The 26,702-nt window shown below is 40.8% G+C and overlaps 2 long non-coding RNA genes across 12 annotated transcripts in view; one reads left to right on the top strand and one right to left on the bottom strand.

Annotated features, from left to right (window-relative positions):
* The window catches only part of LOC143680999 (uncharacterized), a 47,492-nt gene extending 34,873 nt beyond the window's left edge, over positions 1–12,619 (top strand). For 3 of the 10 annotated variants that reach the window (XR_013174298.1, XR_013174294.1, XR_013174302.1), the window contains exon 7: positions 11,869–12,615. This is a non-coding gene — a long non-coding RNA (uncharacterized LOC143680999). Of the gene's footprint in view, positions 1–10,720; positions 10,811–11,868 lie in introns of those variants that run through there. The other 7 variants (XR_013174299.1, XR_013174296.1, XR_013174304.1 and 4 more) reach the window with 4 other exon arrangements.
* On the bottom strand, positions 1,730–25,571 carry LOC143681000 (uncharacterized). Of its 2 annotated transcripts, none has more exons than XR_013174307.1 (4): positions 25,349–25,571; positions 22,710–22,832; positions 14,828–14,946; positions 1,730–1,910 (listed from the first exon to the last, which is right to left on the bottom strand). It is a non-coding gene; the product is annotated as an uncharacterized LOC143681000 (long non-coding RNA). The 2 variants fall into 2 exon arrangements; XR_013174306.1 differs by lacking the exon at positions 1,730–1,910 and adding an exon at positions 12,759–14,009.
* Positions 25,572–26,702: the final 1,131 nt, after the last annotated feature.

Genomic DNA, 26,702 nt, shown 5'->3' on the forward strand with positions numbered 1-26,702 from the left:
CAGTCTCATAGAATTATGGTGAGATTAACTGAGATGATATATGACTATCCCTGCACTGAGTACTTACTGGGTACCCAGAAAAAAATAACTCCCTGACCTTCAGAAAATTGCAACCAAATAGTATAGGAAAACAACAACAACAACAATAAATACATAAATAGCCCAAGAACCAGAGAGAATATATTTGTGGAAGCCTTCCTTATAACTTTCATAATATCTACCAACGGAGGGATTTAAAATGCTCATGCTTTGATTAAATACAACAATAGCATCTTCAACATCAAAGATACTTTGGGGGAGTTAACTGGATTCAATCTTATTTATCAATTTCAATCTGACTTACATTTATTGACTCTTCTGTGCTCAGGCTATGGAGCAGGCTCTAAGATCAGTCAGAGCCAGTTCCTGCCCTCATAGAGCTCATAAGCTCTGCTTATGAAACTCTGTAATTACAAGAGGCATGGCTTAAGCAAAAGGTAGAAATACAAATAAAGATAACTAGATTTTCTGGTTGAGGTGTTAAGAAAGGTTTGAGTAATGGATGATGTGCATGGTAGTGGGTATTGTGGATATAATTAATACCACTGAGCTGTACACTTAGAGTGGTTAAAATGGGAAAAATTGCTACAATAAAAAATAAATTAAAAAGCTGAGGAGAGGAAGGAGCTATCCATTCTGATGGTGGTGGTAAGGGGAGGAGGTGGCTTTGGAGCAAAAGGAGGACCTGAGCAGCTGCAGAGATGAGTGACTGTTGGGATAGCTTGGAAAGAAGTTAGAGTTGGAAGAAGGCAGCCTTCAGCTGACACCTGGTGCCCTGAATTAGCAGACTACATTGTAATGTCCCCAAAGGGCCCCGGGGTTCTTCAGACATGGCCTTATTTGCCCTAACTTCCTCACTATTGGGGATAATCTATCCTTGTGTTCAGGTGAGGAACCTGAAGCAGAGTCCAGGAAGATAGCTGCCCCAAACAAGCAGAGATAAGGCAGGGTAAATGTCTGGTATATCTGACTACCAGCCTAGAGACTGGAATGAGTCTCAGCCTACTCCACTTTGAAATATTTAAAAGGAAGATCAGGAGAGCAGAGAAGCACAAAACTCCTTCTGACTCCTAAAACAGATTATTTCTCTTAGACAGGTACATAGGTCAAGGCAAGTATTTCTTCAGCCCTAATCTTCATGTCTTTCCCTAAGCCAGCACTGAAAACCTGACAACAGCCTCTCATTTTGACCATTCCAGGAATTTCTGATAATGACAGCTACAAAGAGGGAGCGAGCACATCAAGATTAACAATTTAAGTCTGCCTAACTCATCACAGTGCTCAATTCTCATCTCTGACAGAACTCTGGTTCTTTATTCCTGCCTTAGGAATCCACCTGAGTAGACTTGGACATGTTCAAGTTGGGAATGTTGATAGATGATCAACATTCCTTCCATGCCTAGAGATGTCACCCAGAATCAGCTCGTGACGGTTTCAGGGTACCATATTGCATTAGCTCTGCCCTTAAAGGTTACTTGTCTTGGTGAAGCTTAGCTGAACAGAGAAGCCATTTGGAGGGATTTCACTTCATTTAATATACATAAGAGATACTTTCCTGAGCTCTTTTGTCTTCTGCAAACATACCTATAAGCTAATAGATTTCATGCTCACTTCTATCAACCAGCAAACAATCATGGATCACCAAACCATAAATCATCAGTTAATGGATTTTCATCTATGTGCTCTGGTCTTTGGTATAGTTTTAATTTTCTTTCAATTTGTACTAATCTCACCCTTCATTAATCTTTCCAACATCTTCCAGTTAGAGGATGCTGAAATGATGTCCTGGTCCTGGGTGGTCTGTGGGGAGGAAGGATGCATACCTGTAGATACACATTCAAACACATTCTTCTACCATGTGATGGAAGAGTCTGGGAAGAAGAGAATAGATATGTGTTTAGAGTTGGGAAATTGGGAAGAGCAGCCTGCGAGTGGTCTGGATTTCCTCATGCTAACTCGATGCAAGAGAAATCTGTCTTGCAATTTGTGAAACTTCAGCCTCCAGAGAAGAAGACTCTGTGAGTGGTTAGAAACATAGAAATAAGAGCCAGGAAGCCTTCTGATTAAAATGGACAGCCAAGTGACCTGAGGATGGCATCAACTGAAAAATTCAGATCCAGTACCGGCCTATTAAAGACCAAGGGTGGAAATTAACCTTGCTTAGCACAACGATTAAGCTGCTGTCAACTGAGCCCTTTTCCACTAGAGCTAAAAACTTACTGATTTTTCTTTTCTTTAATTGGATTAAAATGAATGAAACCCAAGACCTCAGGGGAAAGAAAGCTGAGTAGAAACCATACTCTCTAGGAGCTCCAGATTCTGCCAACTGCGGAGCTCCAGGTGTGAGACTGTTATACATGCCTTTGATTCCTGGGACTGAGCAAGCCAGATATATGACTTTAGTTTTTGGAAGACAAACTGTGTCAGGACAGGGTATGAACTGCACTGGCTTCAGACCCAACTAACTACTGGAGCCAGAAAAAAAAGGGAAGTGTATGGTTCAGGCTAAGGTGGCTTTAACCCCTTGCTCTCTTGAGACATTAGGAACCTCTTGCAAGTGATGAGTACCTGACTGTATTTGTCTTTCCAATGGAGCCAGATTCTCCAAAATGTTTCTCTTTTTCCTCTGGGAAAATGTCTGTATCTTTCATTCATTAGCTTGAGATGAGTATAAAGCAGACAACAGATAGTAATGGGGACAAGGAAGGTCCTGTGATGATGGTCCTGAAGGCAACACCCAGAGTCAGTGGGGTCCAATGCATGTCTAAGAGTGAATAAGGAAAAAGTGCCCCCTTTACATGGCCATGGCCCCTTGGGAAGACTGTGTGGTGACAGATAAAACATTTGTGCAAAGAAAAGAGTGCCTTTCTTGAGTGTGAAGGTGAGATAGTAGGGTCACACCTGAGGGGCATAGCTTGACAAGTTGAATACCTGCAGGACTTTAGCCATGCTTTCTCCCTTCAGCTGGGCACATTTGTACGGGACCCAATTTGCACAACCATAAATGGTGGTCCTGGTGACTATCTGGAAATTGAAGAAAGCAGAGTGGGATTCCTCCAGGCACCAGGGCAGTAAGTGAAGGAGAAGGGACCCTTTACTTCTGTAAAACTTTCTTAGCACAGTCTATAGGGATCCACTGGCTCTGGGCTTGACTAATACATTGGTGGTTAAATAGGAATACACCACTATTGGACTAAAGTAGAGCTGAAGCTATAGGCCAGGAGGAGGTAGAGGGGGGAAGAAATGCTTTCTACTTCCCAGAAGTGTGTACTCAGAAGCATGGATTCATCTTCTCTGTGGGCTGGCCCTCCAGCCTTGCCCGCAGCATCTGATACTGTATGTTCAGGAAGATAGCTATAATGTTCCTTAAATGCTCCTCTCAGACGGAGTCCAGACACATTCACACACACTAATAACAGTGTACATCCCAGGGTGTATTTGTCACATTCTCCATTTCTTTGAGGTTGTGTGGTTTTGTGTCTCAGCTCCCAACCACAATGGACTTAAAAGAGGTTTGAGAGAAGGATGGGTGAAGAAAAGTTATTTCACCCAATGACTTGAACAATTGAAAAGAATCCTGGAGCAAGATTATGATCATAAGACAAGGAGAAAAATCTATTAGGGGTGATTTTCCAGAGAAATTGAAAGTCATACAAGGTATGCATACATCTATACTTAGAACCGAAGTAAAAAGTCCTTCTCTCTCTCTTTCTGTCTCTGTCTCAGAGATGACGAGCCTTTTGCAGGAATAGAAACTAATTGTTTTTTCCTCCTTAGATAGCTTTCTTTCCTGAAAATTGTCTCCCTCTTATTTTATACCCTAAAAAAGCATTACCGTGAGAATAGACTTAAGTTAGCACAATCAGGAGACTATTCTGGGGTTTTCCAGATGCCTTTATCCAGACTGTTTTGGTTTTTTAGCTTCTCAAGCAAATACCATGCAGTGGGTTGGCTTAAACAACAGGAATTTATTGGCTCACAGTTTTGAGGCTAGGAAAAATCCAAAATCATGGTGTCATCAAGGCGATGCTTTCTCTCAAAGGCTGTGGCTTTCTGGGGCTCGTTGCAGGCAATCCTTGGCCCTTGGCTTTTCTGCCACATCAGTGCCCTTGCCCTCTCTTGTCTTCTCTTCCAAAGTCTATTGACTTTCAGCTTCTTGCTACTCCTTCTCAATTTTTCTCTCTCTGTGATATTCCCTATGGGCCTTTAGTAATAAGATTAAAGACCCATTTTGATTTAGCTGGGCCACACCTTAATTGAAATAAACTCATCAAAAGGACCTATTCACAAGAGTTCATATCCACAGAATGGATTAAGTTTAAGAGCATGTTTTTCGGGGATACCTAGCTCCAAACCACCACTCCATAAACACCATATTTACGAGCACCAGCATAAAAATTTAAACTGTTGCTTGTCACCCTCCACCCTCACCTTCTTTTCTTCTAAGGAAATACAACATTAACATGGGATCCAGGTTCTGTGTGAGACTTCTAAACATTCCTCAGAGGCTTTTTTATAGCTCTAGCTTAAGTCATCAGCTGGAATGAGTTTTCTTTGCGTTCTTCCTGTTCCTGGGACCCTAGTGGGGCCTGGGGCCCTTCTCCTTCTCTGGACTACAACCCCCTTAGCTAACTTCAGCCCTCAGGCCAAATCAAGCCTCTCTCATTCATTTAAGTATTGCTTAAAGTTGCTTTCGTGCTGCAATGGCAGGGTTGAATAGTTGAAACAGAGACCTTCCCATCAACAAAGTCCAAATAATTTTCTTTCTGGTCCTTTACAGAGGAAGTTTGTTAATCCCTGGCCTCTGGGTCATGAAAGAGAAACCCTTCTAGGCTTTTGTTCTAGGCTAGGCCAGTCCACAGAGGCAAATATATTAGGGATAAGAATCCAAATGGAGACTAGAGCTGGGAGATTCAGATTGAAATGAGTAGAGATTTCTACATGCAGGGTTTGGAAATACAGTTGATATGCACATGATACTATGCAAGTTTTCTCTCACAAAATATTCATTCTTCTATGGGATTGCATCAGACCTCCCTTTTAGGTAAGGTCCTCCAAGGGCCTATAAATAAGCTGATGGCATTATGGCTTGTCTGACTAGACAATCTGCTGTTCCTCAATTCATTAATGACAACTATGAAATATTCAGGGTGCACTGTACTTTTATAAATGAAACAAAGCCCACAAGGAAAACAGTTTGGTCCTTATAAAGGCACCAAACTGCCTTTATAAGTAGTAAGCTGCCTTACTACTATTTGCCCCCTTCCTGTCTAACTCCGAATCCAATCTCTTCTCTAACTTGACATTTGGGTGGAATACACTTAGCTGTTGGGTGGTTCAATCCCTTGCTCCTGTGGTTCTCAACTCTGGTAGGGCCACATTTTTATTTGAGGAGCTCTTTAAAAAGAAAAAAATCAAATGCTCAGGCTTTACCACAGGAGATTCTGGTTCTCTGGATCTAGGAAGGTGGGCAGTCATTCATTTGTATTTTTAAAAGCTCCCTGGGTGGTGCTGATACACATCATAGAGGGAGAATTGTCTTCCTCAGAGGTGTCATTAGCAATATTTACACCTCAGAAAGATTCTTCCTCATACCTGGAACTATCCTTCCATTTCTGTTATTAGTTCACTAAATATGTATTGAGAACCTGTTACACTCCAGGCATTGTGCTAATTCATGTGGGCACTAAAGCAGGTGAGACTCTGCCTGCCTCCAAAGAGTCCACAGCCCACAGGGGTGTGGGGTGGGAGGGCAGGAGCAGCCTAACAGTGCATGCACACAAGAGGAGAGTTGGCAGCACAGTGTGATGAGTGCTCTGATAGGGGGTGGGACATACAGAAGAGAGATGTGGGTGCTCTTTAACCCAAATTCACCTGAATGGTTTCTCTCAACTTCCCTGCAGCTATGTAGCTACCCAGTCCCTTTGCTGGGGCCTGCAGGGAAAGCCTGCAATTACAGGGAAGAGAGAAGCTTGTGGGAGACACTTTAATCTTCCTCTGAATTGGGAGGGTCCTTTCCCCTCTCCCTGCTATTCCTACGGGGGCCTGAGAGAAACAATGAAGTCTGCCCTCAGCTGTTGATTCAGCTGATGCTGCATGAGGCTGGGAACAGACACTGGTGCAGCGTTCTAGTTTGCAAGCTTCCAGAATACAATATGCCAGAAATGGAATTGTTTTTAAAAAGGGGAATTTAATAAGCTTTTAATTTACAGTTCTAAGGCCGAGAAAATATCCCAACTAAAACAAGTCTTTAGAAATCCAGGGAAAGATACCTTGGCTCAAGAAGGCGGATGAAGTTCAGGATTTCTCTCTAGTGAGAAAGCACATGGTGAACACAGTCACAGTTTCTCTCTCATCTGGAAAGGCACATGGTGAAGGTGGTCAGGGTTCCTCTCTCAGCTGGAAGGGCACATGGCGGACATGGCATCATCTGCTAGCTTGGTCTCCTGGCTTTCTGTTTCATGAAGCTCCCCGGGAGGTGTTTTCCTTCTTCATCTCCAAAGGCCGCTGGCTGGTAGACTTTTTATGGCTATGACGTTCCGCTCTCTTTGAATCTCCTGCTTTCTCCAAAATGTTTCCTCTTTTATAGGACTTCAGAAACTAATCAAGACCCACCCAAATGGGTGGAGACATGTCGTCACCTAATCCAGCTTAACAACCAGTCTTGATTTGATTACATCTCCAACGAGATGATCTAATTACATACAATATTGAATAGGGATTATTCTGCCTTTACGAAATGGGATTTTGATTAAAACATGGCTTTTCTAGGGTCCATATATCCTTTCAGACCAGCACATGCAGCCTTCCATGGACAGTTATATTGGCCCTGTGGTGCTCAGCTTGGAGATAATAAAAACTTTCTTCTTTTCTTTTCTCTTTTTGTTATCAGTAAACGAAGCAGATCTGCTGCCAGGGTGACACAGAGAGGGATGAGATGCACACTGACAAGGTGCCTGAATATATATTTTTCTGAACTATGATGAATTTTCTTTTCCAACAGAGTCAGTATTCTGACCACTGTCCCAGATTGACACTTTTATTATCTGTTGCTCAATTTCATGGAGAAGATTTGGTTTTCTTTTCCAATCTTAGGATTCTTTTCAAAACAAATCAGCTTCACTCTACGGTAGTGTCTTTACTTTGTCCCTTTTCTTGAGAGGACGTGTCTTAAGGGTTGAATCCATGTAGCTGTTGTGCAGAATAAATCACTTATTTTCCCCAGCAATCCTCTTCTGGTGGTTCACCTCCATTTATTTCCAAAGAAGCAAGCCTAGATGGTGAGAATAATGAAAAATAAAACGCAGTGTTTTTTCATTCTAGCAGGTATCTTCCTTTGGTTCTACATGCAAAAAGGCTTTTAATCATCACAACAACCATCTAAGGTAGTGTTAATATTATCCTCTTAATGCAGATAAAGAAATGCAAGCTCAGTGAGGATTAGGAAGTAACTTGTCCAAACATCACAACTTCTTAATTTACAGAGTTAGAATGTGAGCTCAGGTCCATCTGGTTACAGAGTTCCTGCCTGTGCTGGTTTGAAAGGATGCATCATGTTCTTCAATATCCTGGATACTGAAGGTGGCTGTCACAGGAGAGTCAGAAGGGAAGCTTTATCAGTGGACCTTGATGTTTTGGCTTTCCTCAAAATTAGTGAAGGGAGTAGGTTTGAACAGAGTAGGTAAGACATGGTCCTGCTCTCAATATGCTCTCAATCTGCTCATAGTCAGGTGGGGGAGGCGAACAGCAAAACAACTGCTTGACAAAATAAATAAAATTAGTACAATAGTAAAATAATTAGAACTTGGTTTGGTTAGGAGCATACAAAGCACTTGGGGAGCTCCTGGTGGGAAGGTGAAAGTGCTAATTTGGCAATCTAGATAGAAGAAATTGCCTGTAGGCTTACAAAGCTGTGAGAAAGCAAATATAAGGGCAGAAACCCTGTATTCTTTACTAATTAAATTTCCATTTTATTTTGGTACCTGCTCTCCTTTAGCATCATGAGCCCCTCCCCAGGCCCAGGAGGTGATTGCTAGGTCAATCATGTTATTTCCATTCCCCATTCCCAGTGATTAGTCAAGTCACGAATAACTGATGCTATCCTGGCCAATGAAGGGAAGCCTGCTGGGGGCTTCTGTGGATGCTTTTCTGACTTTATAAAACAATCACAGGCAGAGACATGTTCCTTCTTGTCTTTGAACTTGATTGTATTAAGATACGATGGCTAGAGTTTCTGAGACCATCTTTCAAGCCTGAGAGGGAAGTTCAAGAGAACTGAAGCAGAATGGATCCAGGGTCCTGACATCATTCAGCTGCTCAAATAACTGATTTGATAATAAATGTCCTTACTACTGAAAAGCTTTTAGTTGGGTTTCCTATTACTTGCAACTTGTAGCATCCTACACCATCAAGCATATTTGAGAAAACGATACATATCCCCAACCCCACTCTTGCTTCACTGACTTTGCTTCTACACTTCCTGCTACCATAGATGCCTTCCTACCAACTCCATCTGTTAAAATCCTGCACATCCTGCAAGATCCACCTCAAATGTCACTTCCCTCCACCCAAGTCATTATGCCCCTCTCCTTCCCATATGACTTCTAAACAAGCAATGATCAAATTCTCTCTTGCATCGTGATCCCTACTACTAGATTAGGAGCTTTATTAGGGACTGTGTTTTATGCTTTTTTTGCAAACCCTGCAGCGCTTTCACAGTGCCAGACCTCAGTGGGTGCTCAATAAATGCTTGACAAATTGAACAGAATGAAATGGGGTTATGGGAAGAAGTGAAATGTGGAAGCTGAGCTCTTATGAAATGTGAGGCTAATAGGACACCCAAGCTAAGCAGAGAAAGCCTAAGACCAGAGACCCTCTGATATCCGGGGATAAACAATTGTCAAGTTTGGAAAGCCATGCTGTTTGGCATTTCAGGTTAGGGCTGATAACACCTTGTTGGATAAGAGTGGACAACCGAAGAGGAGTGACTCAGAAGATAAAAAAAAAAAATAAGCACAAGATAAATCTATATAGGTAAATTTTAGCTCATCTCAAATAATGCTTTGCATTTTAATAATGTAAGAGAGAGAGCCTGATTCAGAAATTAGGGAGGTTGGTGTGACCCATATTAACAGGTGAGGTTGCTGGATAATGGAAGGAAAACTCACAGTTGGGTTAGTCTCAGCCAGGATTTGGAAGCCAGGTTCACCACCTCAAAATAGCTGCCTGGACCTCAGAACAGCCCCTAGTGGAAGCTAAAGTGACTTTTGAAACCAAGAATGTGTGGGAGTTGCAAAGAAAGTGGTAACATATATTTTCAACTAAGCGAATTTTCGAACTTCTTGTGACATTCAAGGCTGTAGGAGAGTGGGCCAGACATATCCCAAGGGTAGGTGTGGAAGATGTTACATCTATGATCTGAGCTTGAAGTGAAAAGATGAGGAAGTGAGAGGTTTGAGTTTTATTTTGGGTGGAGAAATGAGAACATGAAAATTCTTTTTCTAAGGCTTGAAATGTAAGGGAGGCACCAGGGCTATTAGTTCTGAAAAACTTTTGTGCAGTTGACTAGATTGGATCATTTTAATTCTGTGTAGACCAGAGAGTCTATTTCCATTCTCCTTTATTTCTGCATCTTCCCTTTCAGTTTTCCTTCTTTCCTTCCCCTCTTCCTCTTTTTCTCCCTGAGAAATGGGACTTCTAGATCTATGAGACAGAGTAGTGGCTTCAAACTGATGGACTGGAGGCTCAGTCCTTTTGTGCGTGTGTGTGTGTGTCTGCAAATAAGAAAAATTTCTTCACTTATAAGAAAATGAAGTCTCAGATTGTGTGCAAAGGAGCCAGTCTGGAATTGTAGCTATGGGCTAGCGGTTGTCCATTTCTAAGATGATATGTCAACTCTAACCTCTCAGGTGCTCCTTTCTTGATACCCTTGGCTGTTTATAGCACATTTCTGTGTCTCTACTGAACTGACAGATAGGCAAATAGATGGACCTGCTAGAAGACTACGGGAAATGATTGCTGAGTGAAACATGTCAGAAGGAAAGTGAGATTACTTTGTGCTCTCCTAAAATGATTTGGGCAATAGCTCTCCCCATGATGCAAAGGTCATAAGAACAGAAATCAATATGCAAGTTCTAGTTCTCACATTGCTCATGTATGGGCCTACTCTCTTCCTCTTTCTATACACCTTTTCTTTACCTTTAAAATGATGGGTTTGGACTGAATGATCCCTACAATCCCTTCCATATCTTTTATTTTGTGTTTCTATGATTCCTGACTCTACATCTGGGCTTGTGAGGCAAGAATGAGAACAGGCAGCATTTAAATCCCCACAGCTATTCCTGTTTTATCCAAGGAATTTGGGTCCTACAGATGATGCAGGGCGAGTCTAAAAGCCCCACATATTCTAACCAGAGAGAAGGACTCCACTAGCCCAGGCTGAAATCGAAGGCAGTATGGATTTTTATAAAGAGAAATACCTTGTCCGATAGGCATCCTTCAAGCTCGGTGTCTCTGAGTGGCTTAGCTGTGCTGATGACTACCTGTAACTGTTCGGTAAACTCATGAGTCAGACATGAGTCTGTACATCACAATGTTTCCTAATCCTTCAGTTGCAAATATTTTTGCCATGCTTAGAAAACTTAGTTTTCTTCCTCCCTTCTTCTTCTTTTGTCCCTTACAGCTGTACCCAGAAGATGTTTGCTGACTTCCATGAACCCACTTGACCTCTTCTCCTTCCCACTCCTCAGTATATCACACTTCTCTCTTTTTCTCAAGTCCTCACCCTCCAAAGTTCTATAAAAATGTATCTAAAAGTGGTGATATTCATTCAATTCATTTTAGTTCTCATTAAGTCTGCTGTCTGATTTCATAAAACATGGGGTTTGGGAGCCAATGCTGCTTTAGTACTACATTTTGTTTTTAAGTGTTATATGGAACACACAGACACATACACTATATGCAAACTTCAAGCGATTCATATTGTTATAAGCACTGATGTAAATTCACAACTAAAACCCAACAGTTGTCTTAAGCCTGACCCTGACTTTCTGACCCAGCTGCACAGTGTGTTCAGCACAGAAGCCTTGCCGTCTGCCTTCGTCTTTGGGGAAAGCCCTCCCTTGTCCCTCTACTCTTTGGAGCACAGAAACCAGGACTAATCACAGTGTCCCGACATGGCAGGGAAGAATCCTTATCTGCAGCCCACTTGTCTGAACACAAAATTCACCTTGCCCAGCTGCAAAATTTGTCCAAAGGCTGAACAGAACAAAGTGGGACAAAATAGAATGAGTTTCCACTTAGCACTCTACTTACAATTCACAAACCACTTTCACACAAGCTTCCTCCTGGAAGCCTTACAGGTACTTAGGAAGGAAAGCGCATACTATCTCCATTGTGCACATGAAGAAATGAAGGTCCAGAGAGTTTCATTTATTTTTCCAAGGCTTCCCAGTTATTGAATGGTGAATCTAGGACTTAAGGCCACATTTGTACCTTACAAACTCCATGGAATTTCCAGGGTATGGAAATAATGCCCATTGTAGAAGGTGGTCGGTTTAAGAAAAGATTACCTGATAAACAACTAAACTAGATTTATTAGATTAGATATTAGCATTCATTAGAAATTGACCATACTATGAAGTATACTATGAGTGGTGACTAGAGGTGACAAAATATCATGGGCATTCCTTTATTTATTCATTCATTCAACAAATATTTTTGAAATCCATGCTGAGAACAAGGTCTTATATTAATGGTCATTATACATATACACACTCATCCTGACATCTGTCTGTGTGCAACTACATGGGTGCTCTGTTTGCTCTCCAGCTGGGACCTGCCTCTGCCATGGTGGTGACCTCTGAACACCAGTCTTCATAGGGCATCTCTAAGTCCCTGCCCATGGAGCACTCCACCAAAGGTTCCTATGAAGGTAGTGTGAAGGGCTTTCAAGACACCTAAATGAAGTCAATTCAAGAGTCTCTGACAGTGGATGGTGCCACCTCCTCCCTAAGAACCCTCCCCTAAGAACCCTTAAAGCCCCTTGCATGGCTCCTGGGGAGCACTGCTCTTACTTTTCATTAGGGAAGAATAAGGGTGATTTGTCTTCCCCTCAAGCTCAAGTTGTTTCTTAAATTCAAAGCTGCTCTAGGGGCTGCAATACTAGTAGGTGAATTAAAACCACAATCAACCTGCTACAGTCCAGCTGCTCTCCAGCACCATGCCTCAAGAGGAAGAAAGGAAAGCAGCCAGTGGGGGAGGGGGAGTGGGAAAGCTCGGGGAGGAGGGGGCGGGAGTGGATAGAGAGAAGGGGGTGGGGTGGGGAGAACAGCACCTCCCAGTTCAACTTTGTGCCACAAGAAAGGTAGAAGACAAGGCCATTGTGTTCTTTCAATGGCTTTGCTTTGGTTTTGTTCTTTCCCCCAATTATTGGACAGCACGTGGGCAGGAGACTTGCTTTCATTGTTTGGGTTCTCTCTTTTGTCAATGGCACCCATCTACAAAGAGACAGACAGGAACAGTGTGTTTGCTTAAAAAAAAAATAATAAGAAAGAAAGAAAAGAAAATTCTTTGTTTCTTGTCTGATTTCCTGCAGCTAGGAAACAGCCCTCAAGAAGATTTTTTTACTTTTTTTAAAGAAATGCTTCATAATTCAGAGACAGTTCAGTCCATTTATCTCTGGACCCACCAACTTTCTGATCTAAATTTCTTCCCAGTGCCTCACCCCAACTGCCAAGGAGAGTCACCTAGAACTTTGATTCTTAAGGAAAAAAAAAATACCTTGAGCTCTTAATAAGACAGGCTGCTGCTGGACGCCACTGTAAACAATTTAACTATTGATTATACTGGGCAGAAACTTGGGTCATTTACAGCAGACTTTTCTGAGCATTTATTGATGCTGCTAATTCTTGGCAGCCAGAAGGGAAAGTTGGCAGGTTCAGTAATCCAAAGAGAGGTGCTAGGCAGCCCTATCCACCTAATAGCAGGAAAGAAGCAAATGATTTGTGATATTCAGAAACAGTTGTGAATATTCAACTAGTTTAGAATTTAGGTTGATGTTATTTCACCTACAAATCATGGAAGAAAGGTTCAAAGGGAGAGAAAGAGGACAATAAAGAAAGGTGTTACTAACACAATATTTATCCAGCCCTGAGGTTAAGCTGACTTCCCAGGTTGATATCAGCTATCAGTTTAGGTCAATTGAAGCAGAGGAAAATTTTGTAGTTTGAATATCTCACAAAATTTACTGGGTGATAGTAGCAACCATCCAAACTGGTATATTGCTGGTTGCAATGTGTTCTTTTAATATCTACTGGTGAAATTTGTGATTGCATCTTAACACAGATAATCTGTTCTTTCATGTACTCAATATATACATTTGATATTTATTAAACATCTATTGTTTGCCTTACTCTACCCTAGGCACTAGAGATACAATGATAAATACAGACATATTTCCAGCTCTAACGGACAGGAAATCTAGTGAGTGAGACAGACACGTAATCAAGTGAGTAAAGGAAAAAGATTATTTCAGATGATGGCAAGTGCTATGATAATAAAAAAGACAACACTTGGTAATTTGAGCTGAAGGTAGAATGAGAAAGAGTAAGCCATTCGAAAACCTTAGGAACAACATTTCAGGAAGATGGCCATCAGGTACAAAGGTTCTGAAGTGAGACCATGATTTATGTGTTTGAAGGACAGAAAGAAGTGTTGAGACAAAAGAGTAGGGAGCCTGGGAGAAAATAGTATACGAGAAGATCAGAGAAGTAATTAGAGGGCAGATCAGAGTTAAGAGTTTGGATTTTTAAAAAATGTTCTGGGATGCCATTGCATGGTTTTAAGCAAGAAAGTGCCAAGATATTATCTTAAGTTTAAAACTATTGCTCTCAAGCAAGGGGGGTCCAGGCCATCGTCTGCAGCAGCTGTCCAGGCAGGAGGTGACGGTGGCTATGTGATGGTAGAGGTGGCTGTGGAATGAAGAGGTCAAATTTAAGATAAGAAACAGGATGGTTTTAAGTATTTCTAAATATGGAATTGCAATACATCACACTTTATACTTTAGGTTTGTGAAATTAATATTTAAATTAAGTATTTTACTAATAATTAGTAAATACATAGCATTAGGCTCAAGTGTCTCATCAATACTCCCTAAATCCACTCCAAATTCCTACCAAAAAGGAAAAGCCTTTCATCAATAGCATGTTGGTTAAGAATTTAAAATAAAAAGTCAAATGGGCCTGCTTTCAAATCTTGGTTGTGTCAATTAATGACCCTGAGGTATCTGGCAAATGGTTAAATTTCCCAAGCTTCAATTTTATTAGCTGAAAATGGGAATAATAACAGTACCTAACAAAATTGTTATGAGCTTAACTGAGATACCGTATACACATAGCCCAAACCCAAATACATGACAAGTTCTCAATATATAGTAACTAAAATTTTTCATACTTCTTGCAGGTGATGGTAGATACCATATATTTATAGCCCAGTCTACAAGACACATCAGTGTCTTGCCTGGTATGCACATGCATAGAGCAACTTAGAATTTTTCAATTTTCAATAATGCAATTTGAAATTTTTCCTTATTGTTAACTGAGGAATAATTGAGATGTACAGGCACACCATGGAGATATTACAGGATCAGTTTCAGACTACCCTAATAAAGAGCATATTGCAATAAAGCAAGTCACAAATTTTTTGGTTTCCAGGTACATATAAAATTTACATTTACACTGTAGTCTATTAAGTGTGCAGTAACATTATGTCAAAAAAACAATGTACATACCTTAATTAAAATGTGACAAAGAGACAAGATATGAGCACAAGCTGTTGGGAAAATGGAGCCAATAGACTGGCTCAGCACAGGATTCCCCACAAACCTCCAATTTGTAAAACATGCAGTATCTGCAAAGTGCAATAAAGCGACGCGCAGTAAAATGAAAGCACAATAAAGTGAAGCACAATAAAATGAGGTATGCCTGCAATTAACTGGTATATATTTAAAGTTTAAAATTTGTTTTGATAATTGTATATACCCATGAAACCATTGGCACGATCAATATAATGAACATATCTGTTATCCCCAAGAATCCCCATGTCTCTTTGTACCATCTTACTGCGTCTTCCTGTATCCACTACTGCCATCCCCAGGCAACTAGTGTTTGCTTCATGTCACTATAGATTAGTTTGCATTTTCTAGAATGTTATATGAATGGACTCATATAGTCTGTTCTCCTATTTCGTCTGACTTCTTTCACAACACAATTTTGTTTAGATCCGTCCATGACATTGAGTGTGTCAATAGACCATTACTTTTAATTGCTGAGTAGTTTTCCATGTATGGATACATCACGGTTTCTTTATCAGTGTTGATGGACATCTACATTGTTTTTATTTTTTAACTATTGCAAATAAAGCTGCTATAAATACTATATTCAAGTCTTTGTGTGGACATATGCATTCATTTCTCCTGGGTAAATTCCTTGGAGTGGAAAGACTGATCAGCTGGTAGGTATATGACTACCCTTTCAAGTAAATGCTAAACTGTTTTCCACAGTGGTTGTATCACTTTCTACTCCCAACAGCAGTGTTTGACAGTTTCACCACTTGTCATCACTTGGTATGGTCAGTTTTTCCATTTGTTAAAGCTGCTGGAATGCAATGTACCAGAAACGGGTTGGCTTTGCAATTAGGATTTATTAGCTTACACATTCATTTACAGTTCTAAGGCCTTGAAAATGTCCCAGTGAAGGCATCAACAGGGCAATACCTACTCTGAAGACAGGCACCTGGCATCTGGGGCACCTTTGCCACATGGGAAGACAGTGGCCAGTGTCTTGTCTGCTGTTTCCCTCTCCCCCAGGTTTCATTGTTTTCAGCTTCTGGTTCCAGTGGCTTCCTCTCTGAGCTTCTGTGGGCCCTCTCCTAGCTTCTTCTGGGCTTTTATCTATTTCATCCCTTAGCTTCCTTTCAGATTCTTTATGCTTTTTCTGTGTGTCCTTCATCCTTTTATTAAGGACTCCAGTCATTTAAGACCCAGCTTGAATAAGGTAGGTCAGATCTCAATTGAAATAACCTAATCAAAAGATCCCAACTACAATAGGCTTAAACCCTTAGGAATGGATTTTTGAAACATGGCCTTTTCTGAGATATATAACAGCTTCAAACCAATGCAGTCTATTTAATTCTATCCATTCTAATAGGTATGTAGGGGTTTCTAATTGTGATTTTAATTCGCAGTTTTATATTTTTTTATGTGTTTATTTCTTCTTTCCATGAACTCTTGAAAAGCTAATTATCTCTAAGGATTCATTAGCTTTTCTAAGCCATTAAAAATACATATCCAAACATCAACTAATAAATCAATAATTTGAGTATCTATCATGAGCCCAGGGATGGTTCTAAGGGCTACAAACAGAACCCTGAACAAGACAAAGCTCCTGCCCTCATGGAGTTTCCATTCAGGTAAAAAAGACAGACAATAAACAATGTAATGAAATGTTAGTATGCATGAGAACTGTGAAGGAAGATAAAGCAGTATAAGGAAATTGATGGTGAAGGAATGGGTCAGGCATAGAGCAAAATTTTAAGATGACCTTAGTTGGTTACTATTCATTAACTCAACTAAAGTATGAGGTCTCAGGGGCTCTTTCCAGCACTTTCTTTCTGCAGTATTTGGCACATGGATTATGCTCAATGAGGATTTGTTAATCAGTGAGTTATCGTCTTTCCTGTGGCACCCTCCACAACAGTGGGGGCCATCTCGTCCTACTTGCATTACCACTTAACTTTCCACGCAAGGCGTCCTTGTGGCATGTGCTCCTCCACAAGGAGCACACATGGCATGGGTTTAATTAATACTAATTGGACAAATGAATGTAGGAAGGGAGGAATGAGGGCATATAGCAAAAACATGGCATGCAGAAAGTATTCAGTTAGTACCGGCACTGAGGCAAGATGCCCTGATTTGCAGCCATGGTAGAGCTGTCTTCTGCCGGCTTCCATCTCATGGCAGACTTCGCGCCACCACTACCCTAGACTTTTGTTTCCATCCCATTTGGAACCAATGGGTGCAGGTGCTCTCCAGGGCATCTGTTTCCCCAACATAAAATTAATGGGCACCAGGTAAAATCAGTGGCTCCAAATCCCTGTTCCTGTGGCGTTGCCAAGGCATTTACCACATTCTGCATAATTAGTGATGTGAGAATCTCCCTCCTTCCCCAGAGCTTCTTGTGAGTGGAAGGAAACCAAACTTACCAAGTGTGTGACCCTCACAGCCTATCAGTACCAGATACACAGGAGCTCAGCAAATATTTATTGTGTTGAATTGAATCCTAACTCCCTCTAAATGATTCAAGATGTCAGTGAAATATCCTTCAGCACTCCAGAAGGCAGAACAAAAGGAAATAGCCCGTGTTACTGAAGCATGAGTGATTAAGGCTAGACTTCAGGAAAATATTTTCTTTAGTTACCTAAGTTGTCAATATAAATCCACACGCATTATTTTATACATGGCAACATTAAAAAAAACACAGGCATTTTCAGTCTGAAATGGTTTAAAATTGGTCCAGAGAAGTGGCAGGGGAATGGATGAGATGACCTTTAGAAGTTGTTTGGAATTTGTTAAAAGATGCTACTTGATCTTATCTGTGTGCAACCTCCTCAGACAGTTCAAGCCTCAACCCCTTGGAGCTGCCTGGGCCATAAGGGTATATGGAGGCTCCCCCAAAACTGCTCAACTTGCCTCACTGTCCCTAAGTTTACAGTCACTCCAGAGTTCAGGAATGGCTGACCTTGCATGGCTATGCATGTGGGGGAACAGTGGGGGAACAGGCACATCTGTCTATAAACCACAGTTCCCTTGAGGTTCTCTAACAAAGCCCCCAGCCAAAGCGTGTTATCTCAATGGTAAACTGGGCAGCTCAGTGTGGAGGAGGTTTATGGTGGCCCTGCCCCTGAGCTGTAAAGTTTATTCCTGCACATTAACCGATCCCTTGTCCCCTGCCTTATGTGCCTCTTTCATCTTCTTTAGGTAGTAGGCTTGTCAGGCTTCTCTTTTAAAATCCAACTGGCGTGGGACAGAGCTGGGGGATGGGGCTGCTCTTTGTATCAGCACCTAACGAGACACTGATTTGGCCCCCACTGCACCCTGGTGTGTCCTACATTACCCCTTCTCTGCTGTGCACTGAGAATCTCAATAATTTCAGCACCCCTGCCTGTGTTACTGCCTATGAATCTGCTATGAGCTAACAATAGGTAAGATAATTACAGAGAAAAGAAAGTGTCTTCTTCATTAGATGGCAAGTAGGGGGAATTGGGGGCTGTGTCTGTGTTCACAGTCTTACATCTAGGAGGAGCTGTGTTCCTTCCTAGGTCTTGATCCCTGAATTCAAGGAAAAGTATTTTAGTGCAATTGGGAAATAGAGAAAAAATATGGTGGCAATATTTTCATTCATAAAATAGGGATAATAATAGCATCTTCTTCATGGTTTTTTTTTTAGGTTTTAAATAAGCAAATCAACTTGAAAAAAACTCAACACAAAGATTGGCACCTAGAAAGAGACCCATGAATGTTATGCAGTAACTGCCATGCCTCCTTCTCTGGGAAGTCGACTGGGCACAGAGGGAGGCAGAGCAGGGTGGAAGGATAGAAGTCACAATCAGGCATGTGAGAACATGAGGCTTGTTGGCAGGTAGTGAAGAGCAGAAAAGAAATGGGCCAGGTTGGGTGCTAAATGTGAGCCTGATGTATTAAGGGGACGAAAGGTATGTCTAGAGTCTCTCAAAGACACTTGATATATGTTGAATCTTTCCTCGTCCTTCTTTGCTCCTCACTGACTTGTGAGTGGCTCATTGGGAAGTTCTTTCTGTCCAAAATCACTTCACTATTCATTTATAAGTAGGCTCAAATCCCCCCATTAGAGATTTTCTTTAATAATGGTTATGCTCTTTATTAAGCATGTGGCCTTGGGTATGTGATAACTACTCGGAGGCTCAGATTCCTCATTCTATAAAATGGAGATTTTAATGCCTATAACATTAGGTTATTAGGATGACCACATGGAATAGCTCATGGAGAGCACTTAGCATAGAGTGACACTCAATAAATGGTATTATTGATAGGTGTTTATAAGCCCAGAGCACTAGAAGAATCACCAGGGAATGTAGGAGTGACTACTAAACCCACTATGTTGGATAGAATTTAACATTTACTAACAAAGAGAAAAAATCAATGGATTCATTCAGAATGTTGACGAGTAAACCACAAAGGAAAGAAAGTGTGTGCCACCCAGAAGGGGTGTGCTAGAGAGGGCCTGCCACTCCCCTGTGCCACTCTGAAGGTCTTTCTCCATTTCTGAAAAGCTCTTTCAGCATCTCTTTTGATGAAATGAAAAACATCCCCAATAACTGACAGTGCTTCTCTTCAGTTTGCATTTGGTTTCTTACTGAACTCTCTGATAGAAAGATCACACCCTACTTTCACATTTGTGGCACTCACTGTGGGTCACCAAGTCATTCCCTCATCAGTGCCAACCACACATGGAGTAGTTTAGGGCAGGGGTTCTCTCCTTCTGAGGTGTGTTAACCTCAGACCAGTAATGGGCTGATATTTACCACATGCCTCTACTTTCTTATTGAAAAACCTGAAGCTCACAGTTTAGAAACGAGTAGGTCAAAGCTCTAATGAGGAAACAACACAGACAGTAAATTTCAGGCTGTTTTCAAGCTGCAGAGGATTTTTTTTTAATTATGAATGCAGTTTGTGTTTATTATTCTAAGACAAACAATACAGTTCAATGTAGGAGTAGCCAGAGGGTCCAGCCCTGGTGTGGAATTGCATATGCCAATCACCAGTACCCGCAGAACCTATTTTACTTTCAGGAATAATTATAATTGCAAAAACTCCTCTTTTATTATGCTCCTACTGCATGCAAAGCTTTAACTCCTTAATCTCTTAGAAGTAAATTCTGTACTATATTCTGGCCATCATGGACCCACACCAAGAAAGCTTACTAAAACCTGGGCAGAAATCTTCCTGTTCTGGAAGCAATTTGCCCTTATGAAGCCCTAAGCGAGGTCGTGCTCCCTCTGCTTGGCTCCAGTCACTTTGCTTAGGCCTCAAAATTTTCTATTTTTCTGCTTGTGTCATCTATCTTTTTTGGCCATGTCTCCTGCCCAGTTGAATAACTATCTGCTAGCCTGGACTTCTTGATCTGGATTCCATACGTTGTCTGCTCTCTTATGGCTAGCCTTGTGAAAGTATGAACTTGGCTTTCTTTCCTAGATTCATGGTTCCCATGTGTCCTATCTGCTTTTCTAACTGCTCTCCTGATTCAGATCTCTCTGTGTCCATTCATCTGGCCCACCTCTGGTTCTAGCCCATCCTGAGCAGCCCTGCTCTGCTGCTGCTCACGGCGAGCCGAGTTAACTCACTCTGCTGCTGGCTGTGTTGGATTCCGCTATACTCTTGTCTAAGCAGCTCAAATTTTTGTCATGGTTTTCTGTTCTCATATTACCCTTAAGAAGTAACCAAATAATAGGAATAACAAGAATATTATCTCCATTTTATGGGTAACTAGAGCAAGTTCCAAAACGACGAGGTGACTTAGTCAATAAAATTGACTTTAAGATGGTGCCATTTACCTGATAACTCATTCTTCTCTTGAACAACATTCTCAAGATTTGGGAAGGATGCCATCACTTATGCCACAGGAAGTGACATGCAAAAGCAGGGAAAACCACATGTCAACTTCCTTTCCATCCTAGGTCCTTTAGTATGACTTAAAATGAAAAAGGCAATACCGTGTCTATGGAACCAGGGTGATAGTGAAGTTTCACTCATGTTAAAATAATTTGAGTTCCCTTTCAGGGGAAGAGGAGGTGATGCAAAAGAAATAAGGATGACAGAGAATGGGAGACAAACTTTTTAAGTGTGTTTATGAGTTTTGAATCAAGAAGTAGGTGTCCTACTTTCAAGCCTCCACTTCACAGGATAGAAAAGGCTCTCAGGGCAGCAGCTTCCTCTCCTAGTCCTTTTAGGATGACTCAGTGGATAGCTAGGACTTCCCAGTGTCTATCATAAATTGGGATGTCCATTCCTTTATTTTTGTACAAGGTCCTGCATTTAAAACTTCTTGATGTTAACTCCTTGTCATTCTCAACATTTCCCCAGGATCTAGAGGCCAATACCTGGGCTTAATTCCTGGGCCTCCTACTAGTTTAAAATACAACTTTGAACATGTTAAAGACTCAGAACCTGAGAGACGAAAGGAAATTTGAAGTAACATCATATTTTTTTCTTCCTCAGTTCAGGAAATACCTTTATTGCATTCTTGACAGTTGTCATATAGCTACTCCTTGATCATTTTTAGAGACCTGATAATCACATTACAGAACATCCCATTTCTTTGTTGGTCAGCGTTAATCATTAGAATATTATCCCTATGGTGAGTTGAACTGTATCCCCTGATATCAAAATCTTTTGGTAAATCCTAGTTTTAGCTTCCAGTGCATTGTTTCCAGTGTACCATTCAGTTCCAGGGTTTCTGGGGGCCTCCTTGCATTTGTCCTATGTAGGAGAGGAGAGCGTTTCCCTCTCTCCTAGGATACTGCTGCTTCAACTTGAGCATTCTTTCTTTCTCTCTCTTACTGTTCAATTTCTTTATACTTCAGTGCTGCTTTTTTTTTGTTTGTTTAAGTTTCTAGCATAAGGAAAATAACCATTAGTCTACTTAAATAGTAGTTCTTTGAGTGTTTGAAAGAACCACTGCTTCTATTCCCCTCTCCCTTGTTCTTATCTTCAGAATAGTTTCCCTTGGCTCCTCAACCAGGGATGTAGTTTAATTTCAGGATTCTTCACATTCTTCAATCTGTATAAATAACATACTCCTCTGGACCATCCATTCTCAAGACAAATGTGATGACACTTTAACGTGGCAGTATAGAATTGATATAATTAATTTTCTAATTTCTTTGTGGTTCTGAAATGGAGGGGATGACCTCTTTAGCCCCTTTTTTTGCCTTAAAAGTTCTAGATACTGAAACCCAATCATCTCATAAGTAATCATGGGGAAGTATTTCCTGGTTATGATATATGAGGTTTTCTTTAATTTGACCCTTATCTCATCTCACCTTTCACAGGGTTACTGAATACTGATCCTTGCTATGTATCTTTACACTTGTCAGCCTACCCCAGAAACATATCATGATCATTCTTAAATCTACAAGTGTAATACACTTTATCCCTCAATTAGTCCTTATTTTATCTAGTAGATTACAGGCTTTAAGAGGAGTCTTTAACTTCATGCCCTAGCACAATGCTCACCTCTTAGTAGTTACTGTATCATGGTGTGCTAAATGAATGAACAAATAAATGACGCTTTCTTCTACATGGCTTCATTTGGGTTATTCTTGACTCTCATCTATCCCTCCATCTTAAATGGATCATAAGCAACTTGAGGTGAGGTCTGATGCTTCATACTCTGTTGAAATGGCAGAGCTCATAGGGAATTCAGAGTTCTGGTCACTGAATAAATACTGTTGACTAATGATCAGACAATGGATCAAGCAGTGCCCAGTAAGTCTTAGATTTAGACACATGAGCATGAATTTATTTATCTTTCTTTAAAAAAAAAAACAAAACAGAACACAACACAGGTTTAACTTACATTGATAGCTTGTTCCAGCTTCCTCCAGTGGAATCCTGTAGTCAATGCTCAGGTCGTAGAAATATTTCTAATAGACATGACAGCATGTACATCCTTTATGAGCTCTGGTGACTTGGGTTGCACCTCAAAATTGCAAAAGTGAAGGTTTGTTTAATGATTTTTAATTAATTTTAATTACTTACATTTTGAATGGTGGCTTAGCTCTCTGAATCCCAGCCCCTCAGATCACTCTGGGATGCCTGCCAATTTCCTCATTACACACTCATTCCCCTAACACTATTTGATAAAGAAATGCTTTAAAATAAGCCCCCTCCCAAAATATTCAATATGCAATGGGGTGTCCTTGGGAGACAGGAGTGGATTACAGTATGGGTTATGGATAATATAGCTCATTGTGCATGAATTTATGAAAAGATATTTTCCACTAGAAAGAGTTCTACTTTTGGCAATGAGGCAAAATTCCTCCTCCTTTATCCTTGCTGGTACCCATTGGTGTCTAACCTTACTGCAGCCTGAATCAATGTCTACAGTGATGGGCAATATTCCCAAAAGGATTCTACAGCATTTTCCCTAATGACTAAAATGTCACTTGATTTTTTTTTTTTTTTTTTAAAGGAAAGACAGAGAGAAGGAAGGAAGGATAGAAGGAAGGAAGAAAGGGAAACATTTTTAAACATTTTCTTGTTTTATTGTATTCTGTTTCTCCGTTTTTGTTACATGGGCTGGGGCCGGGAATCGAACCGAGGTCCTCCGGCATAGCAGCCAAGCACTTTGCCCGCTGAGCCACCGCGGCCCGCCCTCACTTGATTTTTAAAGATGTACTAGAGCTGGATCAGAGGAAAGAGAAGTGTGAGGGGCTTATTCTGTTACAGGGAGGATTTAAGGTGAGACATCAAAAAGCACTCAGTAATTGTTTTTATATGGTAAGACACACAGTGGTTTGAGAACTCCTTGAGGCATCAACCATGATACTTTGGAAAGTGTGTGGGCTTTGATATGAGACCAAACAGTTTCTAAACACTGAAACTTTTGACTCTCAGAATTTCAGTTTCCTCTTTTCTACAACCATTGCTCTTTCACTGGCCAGGATTAAAATTTAATAGAATATTTGGGACATATTAGATGCTCACAAATACGTATTCTCTCATTCTTCCTTCCTTCCTTCCTTCCTTCCTTCCTTTATTTATTTATTTATTTATTTATTTATTTATTCTTTAAATATAGAGTGCCCTTGTTTGTTTGAGACCATATAGGGGAAGTCCCACCTAGAGACCAGAAGGGATAAAATAATCCCTGGAATTACGGGCAGAGCTGGAATATTATAAGGGTATGATGAATTAGCAAGTATCATTTCTGTCTCTGCTTTGACATGGTCTACAGAAAAAAGCAATAATAGAGGAAAGAATTCTATCCACTGAAGATGGTATGACAAGCTTGATCCCAAGCTTGATCCTGCAGCCCTGGTTTCCAGAGGCTCCTCAGATTATGAATAAATCTTATTCAGAGTGCTTGTACCAGTGACACAGTCTGAACCAGATGACAGGTCTTGGACATCATCTGCCTTGTGTGTTATGAGGCAGATACAGAAATACATGCTGCTTCTGGCTCTTGAGGAGCTACTTAGCTCCATATCAGAATTGAAATGGGGATAGGGGCCAGATCAGTGCATCTGTGGAACATATGACTTGGAAACAAGTGGGGTACGACTAAGACACAGCCACTTATATTTATACAAAGGATTTGAAACACTTCTTTTTGAGGTCGCAGTTTAATTTTACTCCACATTCAAATGCTGATCAAAGTTATCACTGGTCACCATATACAATCTCTTCATTTCTCTCTTCCTGCCCACTGCTCTCTTAATTGTCTGCATTTCCAATGCCCATAATTTTACCTTGGTTAACTTCTGGAACATGCAGTTTTGAAGTCTCTGTCAGGTGTTTTGAAGTGGAAATTGTTTAGGTGATTTGAAATTGGCATCAGGGAAAGAAATTTTAAGAATAATGTGAGTTCACCAAAGTCAAAGATTTTTTATCTTAGTAGACCTCTTTCCTTGGACCAACTCATTTTCAATAGATTGAAATAGATTTGATGGACGATGCCACCCAGTGATGTTGGCAGTGAAGGTGAAATTGGCAGAGGTGAGTCAAGTAGGAGGTTGCCTATCTCTTTTCTCTCCACAGTCTGTGCATAATTCATAGCAAAGAGATTATATACAATCTCTTATTCATGAACTTTTAAACAGCCTGGTTATTACTCTTGGCCCATTGAAAGGAGATGATTCCCTCTATATTCTCCCCTCTCTTTCCCAGAATCGAGGACACAATGAGAGGCACTGACTTTCTCAAATCCTTAAAAAAAGAATCATCCCTTAGTTCAAAGTCTTTAATTTTGTACCATTGCTAAGCTGTTGCTTATCACATTTTCAAAGAACCTTTTGAACCAAAATAGACTCCACTGTCAGCAGATGTTAATGCAAGTGTCACTCTTGGAGCATGGAAGACTGAGGGAGGAAGGTGTAAAGAGATGCAGAAAAAATGTACTGGTTAGAAGAAGAGGATGAAATTGAAAGAGTGACATATTTTTATTTTCTCCCTCAGGGCGATTGAAATTAAATAAAAACTGAGCTGGGAACCTACCTTAACTAGGTTTCAATGCTCTTCCTTTTTCTCACTTCCATTTCTCCTATGTCCTCATTCAGCTCAGAAGATGGCCCAAATGTCTAGAATCGCTGAGATAAATCATAATTAGTAAGAAGTAAGGGCCTGGAGTATTATTGAGTACTCTTGTGTTTCCTATGTAGCCAGAGTGAAGAGAAGTACAAGTGGGAGGGTTAGTAATGGATAAACATGGAATGATGGAAAGTTCCGTTTTAGAGTGGGGTTCATTGTCATCAATGATTTCACAAAGGTATGTTTTGGAGGACCCGGAGGTTGATAGTTCTCCTTAGAAAATCAGCAAAATCTTTTATTAGTCTGGATCAAATTCACTCCCATCTTATCCTTAACAAAAGCCCAACCTGGAAGTATTTTCATACTAGACACATGGAGTAAAAGTTAAAAAGGTAAAGTTCCTGCCTTTCCAGTTTAACACATTTTTATGGAAGTTTTATCTCTGACAGCCACTTTATGCTTCTCTTACTAAAACTTGGGAGGCAGCCGAAGTCAGTTCTCGACACCTTTGAGAAGAGAATTGCGCTTCTCTGAAATTTAGAGCAAGTTTTTTACAGCTTTGGCTCCTGTTTGCTCCTCAGTGTCTGTATGTGTCAGGAGTTGCTTTGCTTCCACACTTTGGCAGTGTCTGGGAGACTCAGTTGGATTGGCAATGACTCTCTCTCTAGCCCCAGGGATTCGCTTTTGTTTCTTCATTTCTACTGCATTTGTTCCCTTTTCTTATTTTCTTTCACTTAAATTAAAAAAAAAAAAGAAAAAGAAAACCACAGCAAAAGGCATTTTAAATGAATGAAGCAGTGAGGCGCCGGAGTTGTGACTTCCATACCTTGGAGAGTAACAGTGGGATTATAAAACATTTTATATGTTCCATTCAGGTAGCTACCCGGGAACCTCACCAGGGGGGGAAACAATAGAAACCAGGAGATCACAGGGGAAGACAATGCAGAGTCAGTCTCTGCTATGCCTCTTTCCTCCTTTCTATCCATCTCTCCAAAGGCCTGCAGAAGCTGGTATGAAAGAGCCTTTCATGGAATGAAAAGCCAAGAAAGCTACACAATTGCAAGTGTCTCAGAGACAATAGCAAATGGAGTGTGACGCTCAGCTAATTAAGTGATGAAGACAACAAAGCCATTCCTGACCTCTGGGGCCAAGCCTGCTGCCCCTGCGCCTTTGGAAGAAGAGGCAAATCTAAATTGGAGCTTTCTTAGTCCCAACCACTTTGAGCCATCCATCAGTCCCACTTCAGTGGAGCATCTGAGTTATGCCCTGAAGCACAGTGAAAAATAATCAGGACCAGTTCACCTGCTTCTAAAGCTGACAG

This window comes from Tamandua tetradactyla, chromosome 4 (genome assembly GCF_023851605.1).
Source record: "Tamandua tetradactyla isolate mTamTet1 chromosome 4, mTamTet1.pri, whole genome shotgun sequence".
NCBI classification, from domain to species: domain Eukaryota; kingdom Metazoa; phylum Chordata; class Mammalia; order Pilosa; family Myrmecophagidae; genus Tamandua; species Tamandua tetradactyla.